Source organism: Cyprinus carpio, chromosome A8 (assembly GCF_018340385.1).
Source record: "Cyprinus carpio isolate SPL01 chromosome A8, ASM1834038v1, whole genome shotgun sequence".
Classification (NCBI taxonomy): Eukaryota; Metazoa; Chordata; class Actinopteri; order Cypriniformes; family Cyprinidae; genus Cyprinus; species Cyprinus carpio.
This window is the reverse complement of record NC_056579.1, coordinates 18,803,934-18,826,653: the sequence shown is the minus strand read 5'-3', so window position 1 is coordinate 18,826,653 and position 22,720 is coordinate 18,803,934. Positions and strand designations below refer to the sequence as shown.

Below are 22,720 nucleotides of genomic sequence, written 5' to 3'. Positions count from 1 at the left end.
TCGCTTTTGTAACGAAACACACAGCGTCTTCACAACATGGCAGCGTCAGCAACAATAAAGTTACGCTTTATTTCTTTGCGTGAACATCTGGGCGGTGTTATGCAAATCTTCCCACATTGTGTGTGGGGGCGTGTTTAAACAAGGCGTGCGTAGTGTTTTAGGAGGGCGTGGACAAGTCTTTACTTTTATAAAGAATATCTCTATGGGTTTGAGACTTTAGTCTATGCAACTTTAGGGATCTTATCAATTCACGAACAGCTTTTAACAGTCCAAAGAGAAAGGAAAGCTATCTAAATGCAAAAAATACTAAAAAAATATCTGGGACAGTCTTGCACACTTACTTCCTGTCGCGCGCACGCAAGTGGCCAAGACCGCAAGTGTGGGCATCTGACTCATTCACACTTCCTCAATATCTCACCAAGCCTACTTCCCTAACTCATATCTTTTTTCATCTGTCACATTGATTTTACACAAACATCCTAATACAGTGCTTCCCAAACCCGTCCTGGAGGTGCCCCTGCCCGGCACTTCTTGTATGTCTCCCTTATCTAACTTATCTCTAACAAACCTGATTCCACTCAGCAGCTCGTTAGTAGAGACTGCAAGAACTAAACTGGGTGTTTCTGATTAGGGAGACATACCTGTACAAAATGTGCAGGGCAGGGGGGCCTCCAGGACAGGTTTGGGAAGCACTGCTCTAATAGATTCGACGCATTTCGAATGTTTTAAAATGTTATGAAATTAGTTTTTTTCTTCTTCTCGTAATTCCAGAAGAATTACCAAAATCCTAATGCTACTGTGATACTGAAGCCCGCGGATTTAAATATTGTAAGGGTTCTGATGTTGGAAAGGGGCGTGGAGAAGCAGGCACGACATGTTATGATTGATAGGTATTATATCCAATGAGCTGAAAATAAAGTCTAGCGTCATCACTGCATTAGCCAATCAGATTTCGCGTAGCTGACGCCGGGTCCGTCTTTGACAGCCTTGTCGTAAGGGCGCAGAAAAGCGAAACCTCAAAACATGTCGGTCTTCCCGTGACTGTACGGTGTATTTTCCATATTTCCAGCATGACAGTGAGCGTTATATCGCCCGGATTGTGTAATTCTGTAGAAGGCTCGACACATCGCATTACGGTAGGCTATGTAGCCCATTTTGTTAATATTTATATGGTTTCTCCTGCCATGTAACCCTTGTCCTGCTTCTGCTCAGCAGCATCACACCCTGCAGACACAGAGCTGATGTCTGTCGTGAAATATTCACTATAACTGCAAATTAAATATCAATTAGCCTCATTTTATTGAATGAAATGGTCATTTGTGCAGATCTGTTTTTAATTACTAGCTATGCACGTGTGTGTGTGTGTGTGTGTATATATATATATATATATATATATATGTATACATATGTGTGTGTGTGTGTGTGTGTGTGTGTGTGTGTGTGTGTGTGTATATATGTGTGTTTGTGTGTGTGTGTAAAGCTGCTATAATGTGTGAAGCATCTCTGTTGATTAAGCTACAGTCTGTTGATTGAGTATAGCAGCTTTAAACTCAGCGCGTACATTTTTCTTTCTCTTCAAAGATGGAAACTCTGATTCCGATCATTAACAGGCTGCAGGAGGTTTTCCTCACACTTGGAGCTGAGATCATCCAGCTTCCTCAGATCGTAGTCGTGGGATCACAGGTGAGTCTTGAAAAATATGTAAGGTTTGAATTTGCGTCTTTATTCAGTGTATTAAAATGCAAAGCGTCACTGCTTCGGGAGTCATCTTTGTTTTGTGATAATACATCATGCACATCATGAACACAGTGCCAGTATTTTCTCTATGAAGTCAAGCATGTGCTCTGTTGGTCTCTTCAAATGAATCCACAGAGCAGTGGAAAGAGTTCAGTACTGGAGAGTTTGGTTGGACGAGACTTTCTGCCTCGAGGTTCAGGAATAGTGACTCGGCGTCCTCTAGTGTTACAGCTGGTGAACGTGCCTCCGCTGGGGGAGAGGCGCAAACAAGACAATGGTAACAGCTTACAAGTGTCTCTCTTTTAAGAGTTTATCATATCTGTACTCTACCCACTGCAGACACAGATACTGTGTCTCAAAAAATAGCGGTCTTCCAAACTAAACAGTATTTTTGGACGTCACTGAAATGACTGTGATGCAGAAATAATGTCTAGGTAGCTTACTAGCTTTTATCACACAGACAGAAGTTTTAAACATAATGCAAAAAAGTTAGTTTTTTTCACAAGAGAACTTGAATAGCACACAAGGTGCTTGCTTTACATACCTTATAGAAGTAGGACAAATGTTTTTTTTTGTTTGTTTTGTTTTATTGTTCTTCAAGTAAAAAACTTTAATGTTCTGGTTTAGTACATAACATGCTAAAATACACACTATCTCAAAAAATATCTCCACAATACATAAACATTTAAAATGTTAAAAAAAAGCTTAAAAAATTAAAGTTCACATTTGAATAATTCAGTAAAGACAGTTGAAACTTTTTCTATTTTAATTTTAATATTTTTTGAAAAATAATAATTATTCTTGTGATCAAAGCTGAATTTTCAGCACCAGAAAAAAACAGTTCTGCTGCTTCATATTTTGTGGAAAACATGATACAATTTTGTATTTTTTATTTTTATTTTTTGCATTTTTGCATTTTTTGACGAATAGAAAAGTTAAAAAAACAGCATTTATTTGAAATAAAATTCTTAAGAGAGCATAATAAATGTCATTCATGTCCTTTTTGATCAATTTATCCCTGAATAATAGTATTAATTTAAGTAATTAATAATAATAAAAAAAAATCATTCTGATCCCAAAACTTTTAACAGAAATTATATCTATAAATAAATATAAATAAATAAATATATATATATATATATATATATATATATATATATATATATATATATATATATATATATATATATAATATATATATATATAAGCATGTTAACAAAAATGAGAGCTTTATATGTCTTAGGTATGTGCATCATATTTCAATGGGTTTGATATTTAAACCCTCTGGGATGTCTTGTCCCATAGACTTTTACTGTAAGTGCATTACTGTAAATGTGATTACTGGTTTATTTTTCCACACACATAGAGCGTAACTTATATTGAGCCCGGAATGTTCCTTCTGCTCTCTGACAATGTTGATGTATCCTGATCTTTCTGTGAATTTGTTTCTAATCCACTTACAGTAGTGTTTCTTCCTAACACGCTCTCTGCTGTTCTCCCGCTTTCTCAGGAAATGGAGCTAAACAAAACGCCCAAAACAATTATCCAGGTCTCTTTCTCTTTATAAATGTTTGTCTGCATGAACGTTCATCTTTCCATTTCACTCTTCTGGTGTGCTTCTCATCCCAAATGTTTCGCAAATGTTTTTTTTTTTTTTCCATCTGTTGTGTTTTCATTTCTAAATCTTTCTGCTACTGTTGCCTGCACATTGAGACTAGAGCAAATGCACGTTTAGGCTCCACTCTCTCAGTTGTGTACTGATGAATCTGGCCACTGCAACATTTCTGATTGAATATTGATTTCACATTATGTTCACGTCAGTTCACTTTGCAGTCAAAGCCTGTGAAAAGCTTTTATTTCTGTTGAGGTCTTTTATGGGAATAGGGTTTCTGCTGAATTCATAAATATCATAAATATTGTGTTGTCTTGTGTGCCTGTGTTCTTCTCTCTCGATCTTCTAAAGGTATCAAAGCTGAGGAATGGGGCACCTTCCTTCACTGCAAAAACCAGGTAATTAAAAACAGGTCATTCAGAACACATCATAGCTTGTAAACCTCGACTCTATTGAGATGCTGTTTTCTCGTTGCCCAGATTTTCACAGATTTCAGTGAAATCCGGAAAGAGAGATCGAGGAGGAAACAGCACGCAGTACCAATAATAAGGTTCAGTGGAAGCATAGCACTTCATATAGTTTGAGGTTCCGTCTTAAGGCTTTGTTATAATTGATCTTTTTCCTCCCCAGGGCATCAGTCCAGAGCCCATTTACCTGAAGATCTACTCCCCTAACGTACTCAGTCTGACATTAGTTGACTTGCCTGGCATCACTAAGGTACCCACAATGACTAGACCTGTTCTTTTACCTTGTAACGCAAACAAGCTCATTTGCTTGAGGATAACAAAGCAGAAGTATTATCTTCTATTTTATCTCTTGAAATCAAATGCTGTCAGTTTAACATGTTATTTTAGTTCAATGAATTATATAAAAATAAACTTACACCAAAAAAAGAAATATGAGTTCAGGAAACAAGCATCCACACAGTATATGGCACCATATACTATTACTCTCACATAACCAGACTTTTGACTAGTAGCGTAAAGTCTGGTCCACATTCCAGCTTATTATGATCAAAAAACGACTTGGAAGACAGCATCTAACTGATCATGATCACTGATTATCATCAGCGTTGAAAACAGTTCTGCTGCTTCATATTTTGTGGAAACCATGATACAATTTTTTATTTTTTTTTTTGCATTTTTGATAAATAGAAAGCACAAAATAAAAATTGCACTTTATTCAAAGAATCTAAACATAGCATTATACATGTCATTCATGTACCTTTTGATCAATTTATCCCTGAATAATAGTATTAATTTAAGTAATTAATAATAAAAAAAATCATTCTGATCCCAAAACTTTTAACAGAAATTATATCTATGAATATATAAATATAAATATATTGTCTTTTGTCGCAGAAGTCAGATTCAAACTAAGCCACTTTTATATTGTTCAACAGTGAATTTGTGTGACGAATTTGTTAAGAAAAACTAAAAACCTGTTGTGAAGTCTGTGTGGGGAAGTCTTTTTCCCCTGATTGCATGGATGAAATGACAGGATTTTGCTTACTAAAATTCTCTGAAACAATGAAAAATGTGTAATTCATTCCTTCTAGTACTGCAGCAACTAATCAATAAAATCAATTTTAATCGGTAATGAAGTCTGCATCTGTACATATGAAAGTAGGCTGCTGCAGGAAAAGTGCACAACCCAAGTTGTCCTGTACATAAGAATGCTCTAACAGCAAGACTGACAATTATGCGTGCTATGCAAAGCATTTGAGACATGTTTTCTTCAGTGCATAACTTGCATTTCACAGTTGTATCTTCGTCTGTAAATCTTAGAAAGTCATGCTATTATGTCTGTTTTACATAAAGGCTAGCCCTGAAAGCTAGAGAATCCCTGTAACCTTCACAGACTTCACTGAAAGAACGACGGTGTATGCGTGCACTTCAAACAGACAGAGCACACTACACAGCAAATAATATGTATTTTCAAATATATTTAAATTTAAAAAATATACAATATATTACTTCGAAAATATAGTTTATTCTTTTTAAAAGGATAATTTTGCCATATATATATTTAAATCCAAGAAAATACATTCACATGTCACATTTGAAGAAAAACTTTATTTGTTGTCTATAACATGTGTGAACATATAACACATTTAAATACAATCCAGCAAGGAACCTATTTTACAAAGTACGATATTAAAATAAAACATTTAACACTATTAACATATATTATATTTTGGGCGCAAAATATATTAAATATAAAAATATAGGAGCGCAATTCTGACAATGCATTTGACAAAAATATTTCTTGATAGACATTAAATGTAGGTTTAAAAATAAAAGCATGACTTTATTTGCACATGATGTATAGCATAGCCTATGTACTGTACATATATTCATTACATTTGTTTTCATAGCCTTCATATTGCGGGCTGTGAAAAGGTTGTAAAATTAGATTTTTAATAATGGATTAAATGTACTTGTTTTTTTTTAAATGACATTTTAATTAGTATTAGGATTTTTATTAGGGATGCACCATTGTAACGGCCAATAATCGGTTATCGGCTGGTAAAAGCCGGGAAATAAACATGAATAAACACCCAGCTTCAGAGCACGAGTCTCTTCCAGTTTATTACAAGTTATAGCATGAAATAAACATGAATGAACATCAGAAGGTATGCTCAGTCTTTATCATGTGACGGGATCTTTTCTTGAGTAGGTCCCGGTTGGTGACCAGCCTGAAGATATCGAGGCTCAAGTCCAAAAGATGATTCTGTCGTACATCTCCAACCCCAACTCCCTCATCCTGTGTGTTTCTCCTGCAAACTCTGACCTCGCCACATCTGATGCCCTCAAACTGGCACGAGAGGTGGACCCAGATGGTGAGCGACATGCAGAGAATGTCCAGATGTCATTAGTACACTTCGAATGGCACTGTGGGAAGGGAGTGTATTCACTGGCTGTGTGCACTCAGGTCGCAGGACGCTGCTGGTGGTGAGTAAGCTGGATCTGATGGACGCCGGGACAGACGCTCTGGAGGTGCTGCTGGGCCGGGTCATACCCGTGAGACTGGGCATTATTGGTGTGGTTAACAGGTCAGTTACCTTATTACCTCTTACCCTATCTGGATTTGAAATGTAATAGCATAGGTGTAGCTTGACACTTGAGCATGAGAGGGCCGAACCAAGCCAGCCACACTTTTAAACACATTTGAGCTTTTCTGTAGTAAACCAACAAATTCTCACTCACACGGGAATTACTCATAAGGGCAATAAACTTGTGGAAAATAGTGCACTGTGAACATGTTTGTCAGTAAAAAGTTTATAAAGCAAATAAACTAACGCAGTGCTTTAAATCAGACTTCTTTTGGGAATGGTTCAAGTTGAACACATAATTGCAGGCACACAAATACTTTATAATTGGTAAATCTTCCTTGAAAATAAATGAGTAAGCAGTTTATATTTTTAAAATTTTGGTTTTGGTTTGGTTCTGTGTCTATTATCCACCAAAATTATATTGGGGAGGCCTTAGTAAGTTTAATTTGATGTGTTAAAATATTTACAAAATAACAATTTAACGTATTAAAATACCTACATTATTTGCATATTTACTTTTGAATTTAAAATATCATTTATTTATTTTTATAAATATTTAGTCCCCAATTTTCAATTTTCAGCATATTTTCATATTAATTGTATATTGTCCTTAAATTGAATTGTAATGATAATGCTGTAAAAGCAGATATGGAGAACTGTGATTTAAATATCCTCAAAAAAATGGGAGTATTTTCAGTCCACTGTATTTTAATACATTTAAGCTGTTTAATATGAATTAAAAAAAAATATTAAATTATTACTATTAATAATAATATGTATAGAAAATTCAGATACAGAAAAACAACTGTTCAAAAGTTTGAGGTCGTTATTATTAACTGCTATAATATTTGTTTAATATTTACTAATATTTTTGAAAGCTTCTTATTCTTACCAAAGCTACGCTAATTTAATAAAAAAAAATACAATATATAAGTAATAAAACATTGAAAATAACAATATTTATTTGAAATAGTCTTTTGTAACAGTGATTTTTTTTTATTTTTTTTACTGTCACTTTTGTTTAATGTGTCCTTGCTTAAAACTTTCTTAAAAAAAATGAAATACCTCTGAACTTTGACTGTACTGAGTTTTCGTTGTTCTGTGCAACTTTATAGTACAAGTAAACCAAAAACAAAAACCACATCTACCACTATCACCAAAACCAAAGCTCATTTCACATCTAAACTCCAAACTGCACCGATTTTGACCTGCAGCAACATATTTCACATTTTGCAAAATTTCAAAATCTTTATTTATTTTTTTAATTATTATATTAATAATCAAGTGAGGCTGAATAGATCATTACAGAGCTCATTTACATATGAAGTACTCGCAGCAAAAACAGCCTGTTTAAGCATAAGGTTCAGTGAGAGGGTGGAAAATGACCATGTAAAACTACATCACAACAGGCACATGAAACCTCGAATAACATTTTAAGTGGACCTCAGGGAAAAAATAAAGTGCTACAGAAGTGCAGCACACGGCCCTTTTGACTGCAGTAGAAAATTAATCAACCATGTGAAAAAGCCACAGTGTAATTTTCTTACATTTGGAGTTCCTCTATCATAACCCTAAACAGCAGTGACTGTAATATTCCCCACGCTGTTATCCTCTCCTCTCCCGCCCTGTATATTCATGCACTAGCACCCGAGGGTACCATGTCTTCCCGCTATCAGCTAACGCAGAGCCGTTTTTGAGATAAATCACTGGTTTATTCAGCTTTGGCTTAAGCATGTCCTTTAGGGCCTGTACAAATATAGGAGTCAATTTAATTGGGGAGAAGAACTGCAGTGACACTTTTCATTTCTCGACTCTCGTTAAGTTAATCAGACATAGCTGCGGGCCATCGTCTCTTCAGTTTTAACCTACGCTCTCTTTGAGGATTCGAGAAGGAGCCGTCAAACAGAAGATTTCCTGGGAGAGTGTATAAGGAAAGCAAGAACAGGCAACAAATACAAGACGTGTTCGGTGCAATGTATTGGTCAGTCTTTTGATCAGTAGTGTCTGCTAAGGGAAGCATCAGTGTTACTTTTGCTCATACTTGAGGTTAGTGGTTCAAATTAATCCCTAACCTTAAATATTAAATGTAAGCATGGATCTAGCCCAGTGCCATTTGTGCAACTGACATAAATGATTCCTCAAATCATGTGTTATTGAAGAGAGATCTGACTTGACTGGTGGATGAAACAGGCATAACTCAGACTGAAGGAAGAACCTGTGCCGTATCTAGAGACTAGAATATCATAAATACTGGGTTCTGTCCGTATGGAGAAGAGTATGGATATGGAAGAAAAGGCTACATTTCCAGACTATTGCCTGTATTCTGGATTCTAAAATGTACAATCTAGAATTTCTAAAAATAAAAAAATAGGTCATACAAGCAGAGTGTTGATCATGGCATTTGGATCAGGCAGCCAATTTTAGTGATTTATTTTAGATATCTTTTAAAGGAATAGTTCACCCAAAAATGAAACCTCTGATAAAACATCACAATAATCCACATGTAATCCACATGGCTCCAGTCCATCAATTATAGGGCTGTGCAAAAAAATTGAATACGATTTTCATGCGCATCTCATCAGTAAAGACGCTCCTGTAATAAGTAGTATATCTCCAGCACGTGCGTTCAGATCAGGGTTGCCAGGTTTTCACAACAAATCCTGCCCAGTTGCTTCTCAAAACTAGTCCAAAAACTAGCCCAATCAGTTTCTCCAGGAGGTTCCCCGATAAAAATTGCATCCCGGGGTTAAAATATACGTTTTTTGTCAGAGTTGCCAAACATTTTAAGGGCTAAATATCACGTTATTGGTATTGGGGTCGTTTCAACCCGTGAACATGAAAAACAGCCACAGACTTGGCAACACTGGTTGGCATTTACTACACAGAGCCGTAATTCACTGACAATCTACACAAAGTCAAAACCAGTGTTGCCAAGTCTGCGGTTGTTTTTCATGTCCGCGGGTTGAAGCGGCACCATTTCTGTAACATTCCTGAGTGAGTTCAAGGTGTTTATTTTCACTACTCAAAATAGTTTTTCTTCAACTTTACTAAATGAACGAGTGCGAGTGTAAAGGGAGTGTGTGATCTTTTCAGCCGGTCTGTAAACAAGTTCCTTTTGTGCTGTTTGGTGATCATGCAACACTAAACCACGATTACAGTATCAAACTGATGTGTCAGAGGTGAATATATGCAGGTAATAAAACATTTTGGTTTCTTCTCTACATGTAAGCACAAATTTTTAATATTTTCAGTGTATGTAGTGAGGGTGAAAAAGCGTATCAAACTAATCCATAAAAGTAATAGTTTAGCAATGCAATTTTGAAACCCTGCTATAAGCAAATACCCCAAACCCACCCGAAACACCCTAGCAACCGCCTAGCAATGCACTAGCAACCATTCACAACACGTTTTCTTAAGAAAATGTAAAATTGTGGTTTTCATTCCTAGTTAGCATGTGCACAGTACATGAGAGTTTGTTGACAGAAGCAAAGGTAGAAGCTGCTGTTTTCCAGTAGTGGGCAGTATACTAACAATTTTCAGTTTAGCTCTGTCCTGTAAGAATGCTCTGCAGCTTAATTGTAGAAATTCTCTGTGACTGTAGTGAAAGAGCTGAAGACACAATTTTTTTCAGAGTGAAGCCCTTTTCTCTATATTTAAAGTCAACATAAAATCAATAGTAACTCGATTTTCTGTCTTACTGAACCCACTTGGTCTTATTATGAATGACTATGTGGACTTTTTTTTCCAAAGGAGTAACTTGAAAAGTAATGACTTGCTGTCTCTAAAATTGCCTCTTTTTTGACCCCTTCAACCGTCGTTCATATACACTGCCGTTCAAAACTCTGAAGTCAGTAAGGTTTGTTTTTTAAAAGAATTGCATACTTTTATTCAACAAAGATGCATTAAATTGATCAAAAGTAGCATTAAAGACATTCAAAATGTTATAAAAGATTTATGTTTGAAATTTTGCTTTGAACTTTCTATTCATAACAAGAAATTCTGAAAAAATGGCAATCACAGTTTGCACAAAAATATAAAGCAAAACAACTGTTTCAAGACTGAAGACTGGAGTAATGATGCTGAAAACTGGAATAAATATTGAAATAGAAAACAGTAATCATTTTCCCCCAGTATTACTGTTTTTACTGTAAATTTGCTGAAATAAATACAGCTTTGATGAGCATAAGAGACTCTCAAAAACTGTACAAAACCAAAGGTAGCTGCTTTGCTTTATTTTTTTTATTTTTTTAAAATGTAATTTGTTTATTTTTTTCATGAAAGATTCCTTTGAAAGGTTCCTAGTTCCTGAAAGGAAGAGAACAAGGCTGCATAACATCAAGTTTAATGATCTAGAACAAATTTAAATGAGCTTTAGAGATAACCTAGTAAATAGATGCCGTTTTTATGTTTGTGCCCTGACTGAATCATACACAGAGGATTATGGGATATTATAAGAAGCAACAGATAGTGCCTAAAACCTACTAGATGAAAGCATCCTATCAGACAGGATTTTGTGCAGACAGTGAATTTGGATGTGCTCTGGAGCATCAACTTCTCAGTGTCCATCAGGCTTCGATCAACTTCTCAGTGTCCAATCACCATCACTTTTTTTTTTTTTTTACTTCACCAGGAGCCAACATGACTTGAACACCCAAAAGAGTCTTGCTGACTCCTGCAAAGACGAGCAGGCATTCCTGCAGCGGTATTACCCATCATTAGCCTCCCGCTGCGGCTCCCGCTACCTGGCTCGCACCCTGAGCCGACTGCTCATGCATCACATCAGAGACTGTCTCCCGGAGCTCAAGACACGAGTCACAGTGCTCACGGCGCAGTACCAGTCCCGACTCAACAGCTACGGCCAGCCTGTGGAAGACCACAGCGCCACCTTACTGCAGATCGTTACCAAGTTTGCCAGTGACTACTGCAACACCATCGAAGGCACTGCCAGGCACATCCAGACCTCTGAATTGTGAGTACATGAACCAACATGCTTCGGGATGTTTTTTCTGCAAAACAAGGTCCTTTAAATGATTGTTTTTCTCATTTCCTCTAAAGGTCTTTTCAAATTAAAGGGATAGTTCACTCAAAAATGAAAATTCTGTCATCATTTGATTAAATCCACTTTTTTGTTCAAAGTGGATTTGACCAAACAATTGACGGTAGCCAATGACTTCCATAGAACAGAAGAAAATACTATCAAAGGTAAATGGCGACCGCCAACTGTTCTTCAAAATATATTTGTTTATGCTCAACATAAAAGAAAACTTGAGTAAACAATTTTCATTTTGGGTGGAACTGTCCCTTAAAGATCAAATATTTACCCTACAAACAATATTTTGAATCAATAAGCTGTGCATTCCAAAAAGCTCCATCACTATCAACATAGTTTAATGATTGGGTGTTTTCCAAACCCATAATTCAGTCTATTTCAAAGATATTTTGATAATCGATGAATCTAACAATTATTAGAATGATTAATCGACTAATCGTTGATTATTTTTCTGGTTATTCCGTAGGCTTTGATCGATTATTTAGTTTTTGCAGTTCCTTAAAATATCGAGTTATGGATATTCTATACATATTCATATAGAGCTGTTTTAAAGCAGAAAATTAAGTTGTAATTCTAACTGAGAGTGACACAGATGCTATTTTTCATGTTTAATCAGAATCAGAATTTGCTTTATTCGCAAAGTTTGTGTTTTTTAAGGAGCTCTTGGTACATGCATACATACATTATGACATCAGAACAGAAAGAACATATAAATAAGACTAAAGAAAAAACAAAACTAAAATAAATAAATAAAATAATAATAATAATAATAATAATAATAATAATAATAATAATGTGGTAAAATCTGGAGCAGAAAATGTATATACATATTTGTGTATCATTTACTGTACAGCTGTATAAATAAAAACACCCATATGTATTTACATAATACTTGAAAAACAGCCAATTGCTGGAAATGGAGAAATGAATTACAGAAAACTGAAAAACTTTAAATTATTAATAATGTATTTGCATCCACATCGCTATGATCAGATGCTTTCTTAACTGCTGTTTTCCCACAATTTCATGCTTCTTGTGTGTTTATTTTGTTATTGAGAGGTAAATGCCCAGCACATTCAGTATTTCCATATTCTTAACATCGCTCTCTTTTATTGACAATGTTGTCAATAGTGTTGACAAATCATTTCATCCGTAGTTCAAACAAGCATTGGCACTAAAGATCTACAACGCTCTTGATCTGTCATTACAAACATAGTCTCTTGTTATTATATGACATGTGGACTTATAGATCATGTTTTTGGGCACAATAAGCAAGCTAACATTAGGAATATATTAAATTTTTATATAAAACTATATATACATTTTAATCTACATATTTTATTGTGTCCTCAATAAGCGCAGCATTTTAAAGCATGTGTATAAATGCGTAACGGGAACCCCAGAGAATGACATGAGAGGGAACCTGTGATAAATCAAACACCAAATAAAGCTAAATCATGGGGACCAAAAAACAGTAAAGTAGTCATCAAGTTTATTACAGCAGCATCTCAGACATTTGATAGTAAATTTTTTTTCTTTAATCAACAAACACTACGTCTTTAAAGGTTAATGTTTCATATATTTGAGGAGCAGAGAAGAGTGTCTTAGTCTAGTCATAGTCAATATGGTAATAGCAAAAATGAGTGCCCATATAAAAAAACCACTGAGCGCCCCTATGCAATAAACTTTGTAACCTGTAAATTTGGTGAAAAATGTAATGCAGTGCAATTGCTTATCTCATATGCAGCCAATCTAATGACGAACAATACAACATATTTACGACACATCGCTGGTCAATACCTCATAATTCTGTTTGAAGCTTGATTGTGAGGTAAAATGGTAACAATGTAATGACACAATGCAAGTGTCTGACCATATGTACAGCCACAATACCAATTTTGACAATGCAGAGTTTAATTATTTAAAAACTACAGGGCTTTTCGGAAGGAATGATGAGACCATTGGACCAGTGGTACTCTGGCACCGAGACATTTCAAATGATACCCACACAAAAACATGACATGAAATTCACTTGCATTCATGTAGAACACTGTTGTATTTGCAATTATATAACCACATTTGAGTGAACTGAGGGAATGAAATGGTGAGAAGAAACCAATGTGAAGGAAAGGACAAGTGAGAATTGGCTTCCCGCATCTTCACTCAGTGGGGTGTGGAAAACAGACGCCTGTAGATGCCAGATGCTGAGTTTGTATTGTCCGTATCAAGGGGATCAAAGTATTTTGCAGGTTCTTCCAACAAGCAGAAGAGTTGTGAGGACAAAAGGCACAATTGCAGGTAAATGGGAAACGTGTGTGTGTGTGTGTGTGAGATATATACATACATGCATACATACTGGACTGTGGACGTACTTATACTTATATACTGGATATATATATACTGGAATGTACTTATACTCAAGTGCACAGTTTATTTCCAGCGTTTTATTTATTTATTATTTTTTGCTGGCCACACACACACACACACACACACACACACACACACACACACACACATATATATATATATAATCTGAATGTTAAATCCCCCCACAAATTAGTTTTTGCCCATTTTTGTAATGCTTCAAAAGGTCCTTCATATCTTGTATTTTTAAATTCGGCATGAAATTAAAATTCACCCTATCTATTTTCGAAATGGATTATTTTAAATCTTATTGTGAACAATTCATCCATGTATGTTTCAATATTTAAAAAATGTTTTAACCTCGTAATTTTTCAGGGTTCATGCAGGACCGTATAATGTCTTAAATTCAGTATTATCAAAACATAAGTGCATTTAAAAAGTCTTCATTAGGGACTTAAAGGGACAGTTCAACCTCAAAATTAAAAATGTAATCCTTTACTCCCTCCGCCAAACAGCTGATGGGGTAGCCATGATTTCCATGGTATTTTTCACCTACAATGGAAATCAATGGCTACAGTCAACCTGTTTGGTGACCAACATTCTTCAAAATATCTACTTTAATTAAAGAGAATAGAAAAAAATAAATAAAAAAACATACAGTTTTTGATCCGATCAAAAGGAGGGTTAGTAAACACAATGGCAGATGTTTGGTGTGAACGTTTCCTCAAAATTTGTGACGTCAGGAAGAAAAGGAATCCTAATTGAAAGTAGGCTCTATGGTAGCACAATGGTTTGCGATAAAATGAGTGATGTAATACTTCAAAAAGTTAGGTTTTGGTCAAAGTATTAGTTTGAGCAGATCTTATAGCTTCTGGCACACGGATGTTAGTTTGGGATTGAATGATTGTGGTGCATGCAAGTGACTCAAGAACAATCAAACAAAGCAGTGATGAGCGTTTCTAGTAAGCTAATATGCATAAGAGTGACGGGGCCAAACCTAACGGGCGGGTGTCAAATAACCAGGTAGTCACACACCGGACCTGTCGCGTTTCAAGTCACGAGGAACAAGCGAGTCTAGTCAATGTTCAATCATGCCAAAAACATGGCAGAAAATGTTACCCTGTAAGGAAAATGAAACAAAGTTGCTGTACGATGCAGTTTTGTAACGCTAGCGTAGTTGACGAAAGCAGAAGCAAAACTAAGTAAATTGTCAGCCGCTGAAGGATTTAACGTTCAATACGACATTTGCGTGTACTTTCTGGTCCAGGTTGTGTGACTTACTTAAGCCGCACAGGGAACCTCCAAGACTAAATGGCAGCTATTTTGGTTTTTCAAGATCGATGAGCACGATGCAGACTGAAGTTATATGTAAAGAACAAGGGAAATCCTTGCAAGTGGACCAAACGCAAAGGGGAAAAACACTACAGATTTTTACAGTCACCCTCAAATGCGAAGCACAACTAGTTGTATCAGCTGTGCTCGGCAGAAAGAAGAAAAATCTTCAAACACAGCTGAATCAATCCTTGGGTCCCGGACCTAAGCAGCAATCCATATCATAAAAGCTTTAAGCAATTGCACGGTCTGTATCAATAAAACCATTAGCAGTTCATTCTTCAGAAAAGAAGTTTGGACTGCTGTTGTCTTTTTCACCTGAACTAATGTGCATAGCTAGGTTGGTTATAAAATTTTTACAATAGATAATAGATACAATTTAAAGAGATTTTAGAAAAATAAGTAATACTGTATCGCATATTGAATATTTAGCATTACTTAGACATGCTAGTAGACAGACCACAATTTTCTTGCGCTAATATCGCCACAGCTATAATCGAAAAGTTTAGGTGTAAAGCCAGCCGTTTAAGGTTAGAACTGGTGATCTAGAGAAAGCTACCTTGTCCAATGTTTTGACCACGGATAAGTTATCCAAACCAGTCAAGCAGAACAGGTCACCTAAACTGTTATTTGTGTGAGCACACTTAGTAAAGGTTGCCGTCGTTACACCACGGCTAGTTATGAGTTTGAATACTGGTGCATTACCAAAGGGACTACATTCCTGCTAAATTCGTTTTTTTCTTGTGACTTCAGCAGCGTTCTTCAGTCCTGTCATTTTCACACGTGAACAGACTCCTGACCAGATATCACAGAGCAACACCATGTTTTGCTTTGTGTCTGCTAGACTCTGGAATCTGACACGGCAGAGAATCCGGCAAGTCTTCCCAGCTCATTATTTACACCCGTGTTCATGGACTGGATTGAGAAAATGCTGTCATCTAAATCAGTATCGTGGCGAAGGGCACAACCACACACGAGGGGCTAGCGATTGAAAGTTAAGTACCATCGTTATTGACATTTGTCTGGCGGGACACGTTGGGTACGGACCTGCAGGGCCAGTGGGTGAATCTAGGCCACAACCTGGCCTGTGAATCCAAAGGGCAAGGTGCTGCATGATTTTTAATTTCGTGGATTGCCAACTGACTGACTGTGTTGTGCATTTGGTAAATGGAGGTGTGAGGAGAGCTCGTAGCTGTACATGATTCCCACGAGACGTTGGGAAGAACCAGTGCAAGTCTATTGACCCACTTGGACGCGACTAACCGAGATAGCCTGCTCACAGCTATTCGACACGCTACGGTATAATTTTACATGGTTATGCTTGCATGTGTTTGTGTGTACAGATAAGCATTATACAGTACTTTTTGGAAAAACACTTTGTGGATCTTCTCAACTTCCTTCTCCCACTCTCTTAAAAGTAAAGTGTGCATTTTATGCACCATAAGTGTCCACCAGACACATGATCACTTTCAGAAATCACTTCTAAGATGCCTGACTGGAGCTCCTCAAGCAACATTTCTGATGATAATTAGCGAGATGGGCAAAACAGCTGGGTTAGCGCCAACAGCTACTATTTTTTTTGTGAGAAAAATGTTGCAACGGATAGTTATGTGGAAAATACCAAGCGGTGTGCATTGGTATCCTGATTTCCACAAAAATTAAAAAAACTGTTTTCAACATTAATAATAATACACGATGATCACTAATCGAATACAAAAAAAATACTTTATGAAACCTGAGCAGCAAATCAGCAAATCAGTATGATTTCTGAAGGATCATGTGACACTGAAAAGGCTGTGAAGTAATGATGCTGAAAATCTCAGCTTTGATCACAGAAATAAATTAGCATTTTAACATATTTTCAAATAGAAAGCAGCTTACCTGTACCAAATTGTAATAATATTGGACAATATTCCGGAGTTTAGCTATATTTTTGACTCAAATAAGTTGCTGAAAATTAAACCCCAAATGTGTTTAAATATTTAATTCAAGCTTTTGACTGGTACTCTCTCTCTCGGTCGCTCTCTCTTCTCTTCTCTCCTCTCTCTCTCCTCTTCTATATAGTATATAATGTCTAAAATATTTCTCCGGGTAGGAAGTGTTCCCATGGAGTGCAAAGTTCAATATTAAATTAATCATAAAAGCCATGGATAAACTCATTGCGTCAGAAGTTGGTGGGAACCAACGGTGAACCACGGTATAAACAGATGCAGACTAGATGTGGGGTGATTGTAATTTGGTTGGATGTGATGGATGCAGGCGTCCTCGGACGCGCGACCCCCTGTGTGTTCCTGAGGTCCAGTTTTGAGCTGCTGGTCGACGAAGAAAACAGGATCAAGAGGACTGGAGGAGGCAAGCCTGCGCGTGTGGAGCTCGCCGACGAGGAACTTCAGGAGAACTCATCCAGCACTGCTCTGCCTACAGCCCACAGGTGCTCTCATGACTTTAAATACTTTGATGAAGGAACATCCATTACTTGTATTGTAAGTGTGTGTGGTTTAGATGGTAAAGGAGTAGTTCAGTGTTCAAAGGAACAACTTCTCAAAATGTGTATTCCCTTTCAAGTCCATCCAAATTGTAAGCAGAGTTTGTTTCTCATGGGAACAGATTTTGGAGAAATGTAAGCATTACAGCACTTGCTCACCAGTGGATCCTCTGCATGTGAAGTTGGGTGTGCCGTCAGCACGGAGAAGAGTCCAAAGCAAGCTAGTGTTAACGAGACATCAAAAAATAGATCCACAGTCCATCAGTTAATGTCGGGGGAAGTGGAAAAGCTGTGTAACTGTAAAGAAATAAATCTGCATAGTACATCAGAACTCTGCTATTTCCAAACACAGGCAAGAGAAAATTCCGTTTTCGTATTTCTACAAACTGACATGTTGAAGAGGAGAGTGACAGCTTTTACAGGCCAACAGATTGACACAACACAGACTCAGACGAGCCTGCCTTAGGATTTCTGGCTCCTCCTTCTGCTCCTTCTTCTCGTGTCCTGCTAGCCTTCCTTCACTGATGTACATTTGTTTTACATTAACACATTTTTTTCGGTTTCTTCTATTATATACATATAATTTAACCTTCAGAATTTGTGCTGGGAACAACAGGGGGAACAGATTTGATTGCTCATCCCTATTTGGAAAGTGCTTGGCGTGGATATATGATGCTTCAACTGTTTTCCCACAGGGAAGTGTCAACACACATTGCTTGACATAATTGACAGCAACCTACCCGCGTAATGTATGTGTGTGTTGTTTTGTCCGAAGGAGGCTTTTGCGGTTTTCCCAAACTGCATGACTCAATTAGTGGAGGTGGTTACCAGCTTGCTAAGGAAAAACGCCCGCCCATTACCAATGAGGATGGTAGGAACACACGCCGGTAGATGCAACAGAAACACACACCAGCCACTTACACTTGCGATCGGAGGCCTGTTCTTAGACAAGAATGCAGTCTTTTATAAAACAGTAGAAACATCGAAATGATAAAAGGATGTTAACTGTATAATAACATGATTAATTATAATATGAAATGAGAGATCAGAGTTCTCCAGTTTGAAGTTAAAACAATCAGTGTTTCACCAGTTTCTGAGTTCAAGGCACATTAAAGTCATTTTTTCAATCATTAATGTAATCAAATTATGTCCAAGTCCGGCATTTAAGTTTGTTTTATAAAACATTGTATTGTGTTTCTTACGGTGTTTTGTTAAAAAAAAAAATATATTTATTTTTTTCTCGTTATTAATTAAGTCACCTTTCTTTTCCTAATATTGGTCGTTTAGATATTTGAGTAACACCACAAACTGTGGTAATGATGAGACAAGTCTGTTTTTAGGCTGCATTTCAAATGCAACGTACCTAAATGCACAGATCTGTATTTAGGACATTGATAATGAAATCGTTTTTGTCTCTCTTCTTTACATTCCTATATATGTATTAATTGGAATCCAGGGTTAGTATTGGATATGTGGATTGTGTATGCTCTTTCTGGTTTTTTACAGTGAATTTTTTTACAATCTTTAGCAAATCATAATAAAATAAATATGCATTTTTCGTAAATACATTATAATGATGCGTTAAAGCACATGTGAGTTAAAATGAGGTCGAAAAAACTGATCGTGTGAGAAAAAATTAATTCATACTTGATGCATGGAATTTCTAGTGAATATAACCTGGAGTCCCCAAAAATCCTCAGTTCAAAAATTCACAAAATGGTGAATGTGGACCAGTCCTAACTGATATTTAGGTGTTGTATTCTAAAGCTATTAAGGTAAATTCGTGAAATATAATGTTAATATCAGCATTATTGGATATCGGTTATCTGTAGTAAAACTACAATATTATCGGCATTAGTTGATAGCACCCAGATTATTAGAGTTTGTAATTTATTTTGGGGGTATTGTTAGTCTTGGCTATTGTAACTGTGCAATGCCTCGTTTCACTATTGTTACATTTAATTTAATTTTTCCATCATCCAACACTCACACAGTATTTTAAAAAACATATTAATAACATCTTCAAGAAATCATAATAAAATGAACATTCTTTTTAAATGTGTTGTCCTTTGGCAAAATGTTAACGCCAATGACTTGTGCGAATCACAAAAAACGGATGTTCAGAAAATCGCAAATGCAATAAACGAGTAAAGAGATTTAAATGTGGGGTTTTAAATTTATCTTGTTTTTTGTATATTAATTTTTTTTTTTTCTTTTTTTTTCTATTTAATTATGGAATAATGTAATATTGGCTAATTATTGGATATTGGTGGTAACATTAAAATAATTATCGATACCAACATCAACCCGATATCAGCCAGAATTTTTATATCCTCCATCCCTACCCCAAACGCACAGAATATATCATACATCAAAGATCCTGAGTGTGCTACACATCTGTATATTAATTTTTTGGCGATTCTGAAAACATGTCACTTCGTTAACTCCATGTTTCTTCCTCTCAGGTTCATAATCTAGTTGCAATTCGAGAGTTGGCCTATATAACACTACAAGCATCTCTGATTTCTGAAGCGCTGCCAAGTGTCTGCATCTGTCAACAGCCAGCAGGTACTGAAACTCTATCTACTCTCTGTCTCTCTCTCAAATCAGCGGGAGTAGTTTTTGTTTTATCGTCTCTTTCACGGGCAGAGGCTGGGGATGGAGGTAGCGATGGAAGAATGAGAAAGATGCCTTCAGGAAGAAAGGCCCGATGCCAGGGGGTTTGGGAGTCCCAATAAACCCGTCCAACCTGCTGAATACCGTGTGCACGATCTTGCTATCTCATAACCGCAGAAGTCAACAATAGCTGCACATTCAAAGGAAAACAGCTTCTGAAAATGTTTCCGTAGGCCGTGCCAGTATCCCGCAAGCTGAGCACTCGAGAGCAGAGGGACTGTGAGGTCATCCAGCGGCTCATCAAGTGCTACTTCCTGATCGTGCGCAAGAGCATCCAGGACAGGTCAGATTCGTAGTGCCTGTCCACATAGGAGCCAGATAACTGGATGAGCAGGAGCCACTTCACATCTGATGGGTTTTTTTCTGCTTTCTATAGTGTGCCAAAGACGGTGATGCACTTCCTGGTGAATTTTGTGAAAGAGCATTTGCAGAGTGAGCTGGTCGGTCAGCTCTACAAACAGCGTCTGCTGCAGGAGCTGCTCATCGAGTCTCAGGAAACTGCTCAGCAGCGCACGGAGGCTGCACAGATGCTGGAGGTACGGCTGTGTGTGTTTGAAGGACATTTAAACCTCTTAATGCATTGGGCTCAGTTTAGACCCAGAACAGATAATTAAACATTTCAAAAAAATTAGGGGTGTGCGATAATGACAAAAAAAAAATGATATCTCGATATTTTCTGGAATTTTGTCAGTAATGATAATTAGATGAAATTTTGCTGAGCTTGTTATTATACTGGTACTTTGACTGGTTTAGGACTGCAGTGGACAGCTGACTCCCAAAGTTTTTGATGTTCTTCACATTCTGTTTGGTGATTAGTTTGCTGGAGTAACTAAGAAATTCTGGAGTAACAGAAATTAACTTTTCCAATAGGTTTAAACTGATTTTTACCTTTTAATTTTTTCCTAACCTAATTAAATGTATGCATCATCTTTTGTGTCAAATTCTTAAATTTAATCAATACATTCAAATAGTAAGAGGGGCAACCATAGACTGTATAAAAACATGGACGAAGTGTCCGTGACGTCACCCGTAGGTTTCTGAAGAGCGGTACCATAGACTGTATAAAAACATGGACGAAGTGTCCGTGACGTCACCCGTAGGGTTCTGAAGACAGCCTTGGCAGCGCGTCACTCCCAGATAGGGCCATCGCCATCTTGGCAGCGAGTCACCGTGTGTTACTCCCAGATAATAGAAAATGTGCAAAGAAGTGGAAGCTGGTTGCTGAAACCTCGCCCACCTAGCTCGACGGTGGTGACAGTAGCGGCAATCCACCTGTCACTCAAGTGGCCACGCCCTTAATTATGCAGAACTTTAACACTTAATATAATTTGAACGGATGAGTTATAAAAATAAAAAAAGCACCCCCTCACAGTTCTGATCTACAAAGGCAAAGTACCTTAGAGTGTGAAACTGAGGAAAATTTACTTCAAAGTTTTTTACTTGTCCAGCCAAATTAATTATAGGTAGGACACTGGAAATTTAACAATTAGATGTTTTAGTAATGAAAATGATCTACATTAAGAAATTGTGAGCTCAAACTTGATTTTTACCCCTATTTTGAAGTTAATGTACACTGCCTTTGCATTGTCTACAAAACATGAGAAGTCACACCAAGGCAGTAACTTCCACATTATCAATATTTGGCTGCTAATCACCATTTACAAAATCATTATAGTAACACCTGTATACAATCTAGTGATCATGGGCTTTACAGGCAGTAGCATATTGTAATGTGAGGTATTATCTTCTTTCTATTTTTTTTTTTTTTTTTTTGGACCGTGAATGCTAGACTAAAAGTTAAACATGTGAGTGGATACCATGGATACCAATTTATTTGCTATGCTCAGTAACGTAAAAAAAATGCTAGACATCACATTACTGCTTTTATATTGACTTATATGAAATAGCCTAACCTGAAAGAATGACTTGTGGATTGATGTGAACGCCAGCCAATTGGGACTAATGCTCAGAATGCTTATGGATTAAACATCTCCAATGACATTTATCACCATGGATTGATTTTACCGGGTTACAAGAAAAGGTAGGATATGGATTTAATTGCGAACTATTTATGATTGATCATGCTAGCTACTGCATTGGAGTCCACACACATGTCCAACTAAGTGAAAAGCCTGGTGAATAATCTGCATTACAAAAAAAAATAAGGTATCTAGTCTTTTGCAGTGCTTTGTTATATGGAGCTGCTGGGTGACGCGATCGATCTAATTCATTTGCTGGTTCACTGTAATTAAAATGCAGCAGACTTTAATGGAAATAAAAAAAAAGGCAGAACACTGTATAACCCAAACCGCACTGTAACTTCATTTCAAACAAAGGCAGAATGCCTTTGAAAGAGCTGCAACTGGTGTTATATGGTGTTCTGCCTTGGCTTCTCCAGGCTTTTCAAGT

At 36.8% G+C, this 22,720-nt stretch overlaps 1 pseudogene; it reads left to right on the top strand.

Moving 5' to 3' along the window:
• The first annotated feature begins 892 nt into the window (after nt 1-892).
• LOC122146005 lies at nt 893-20,940 on the top strand (annotated as a pseudogene).
• Nucleotides 20,941-22,720: the final 1,780 nt, after the last annotated feature.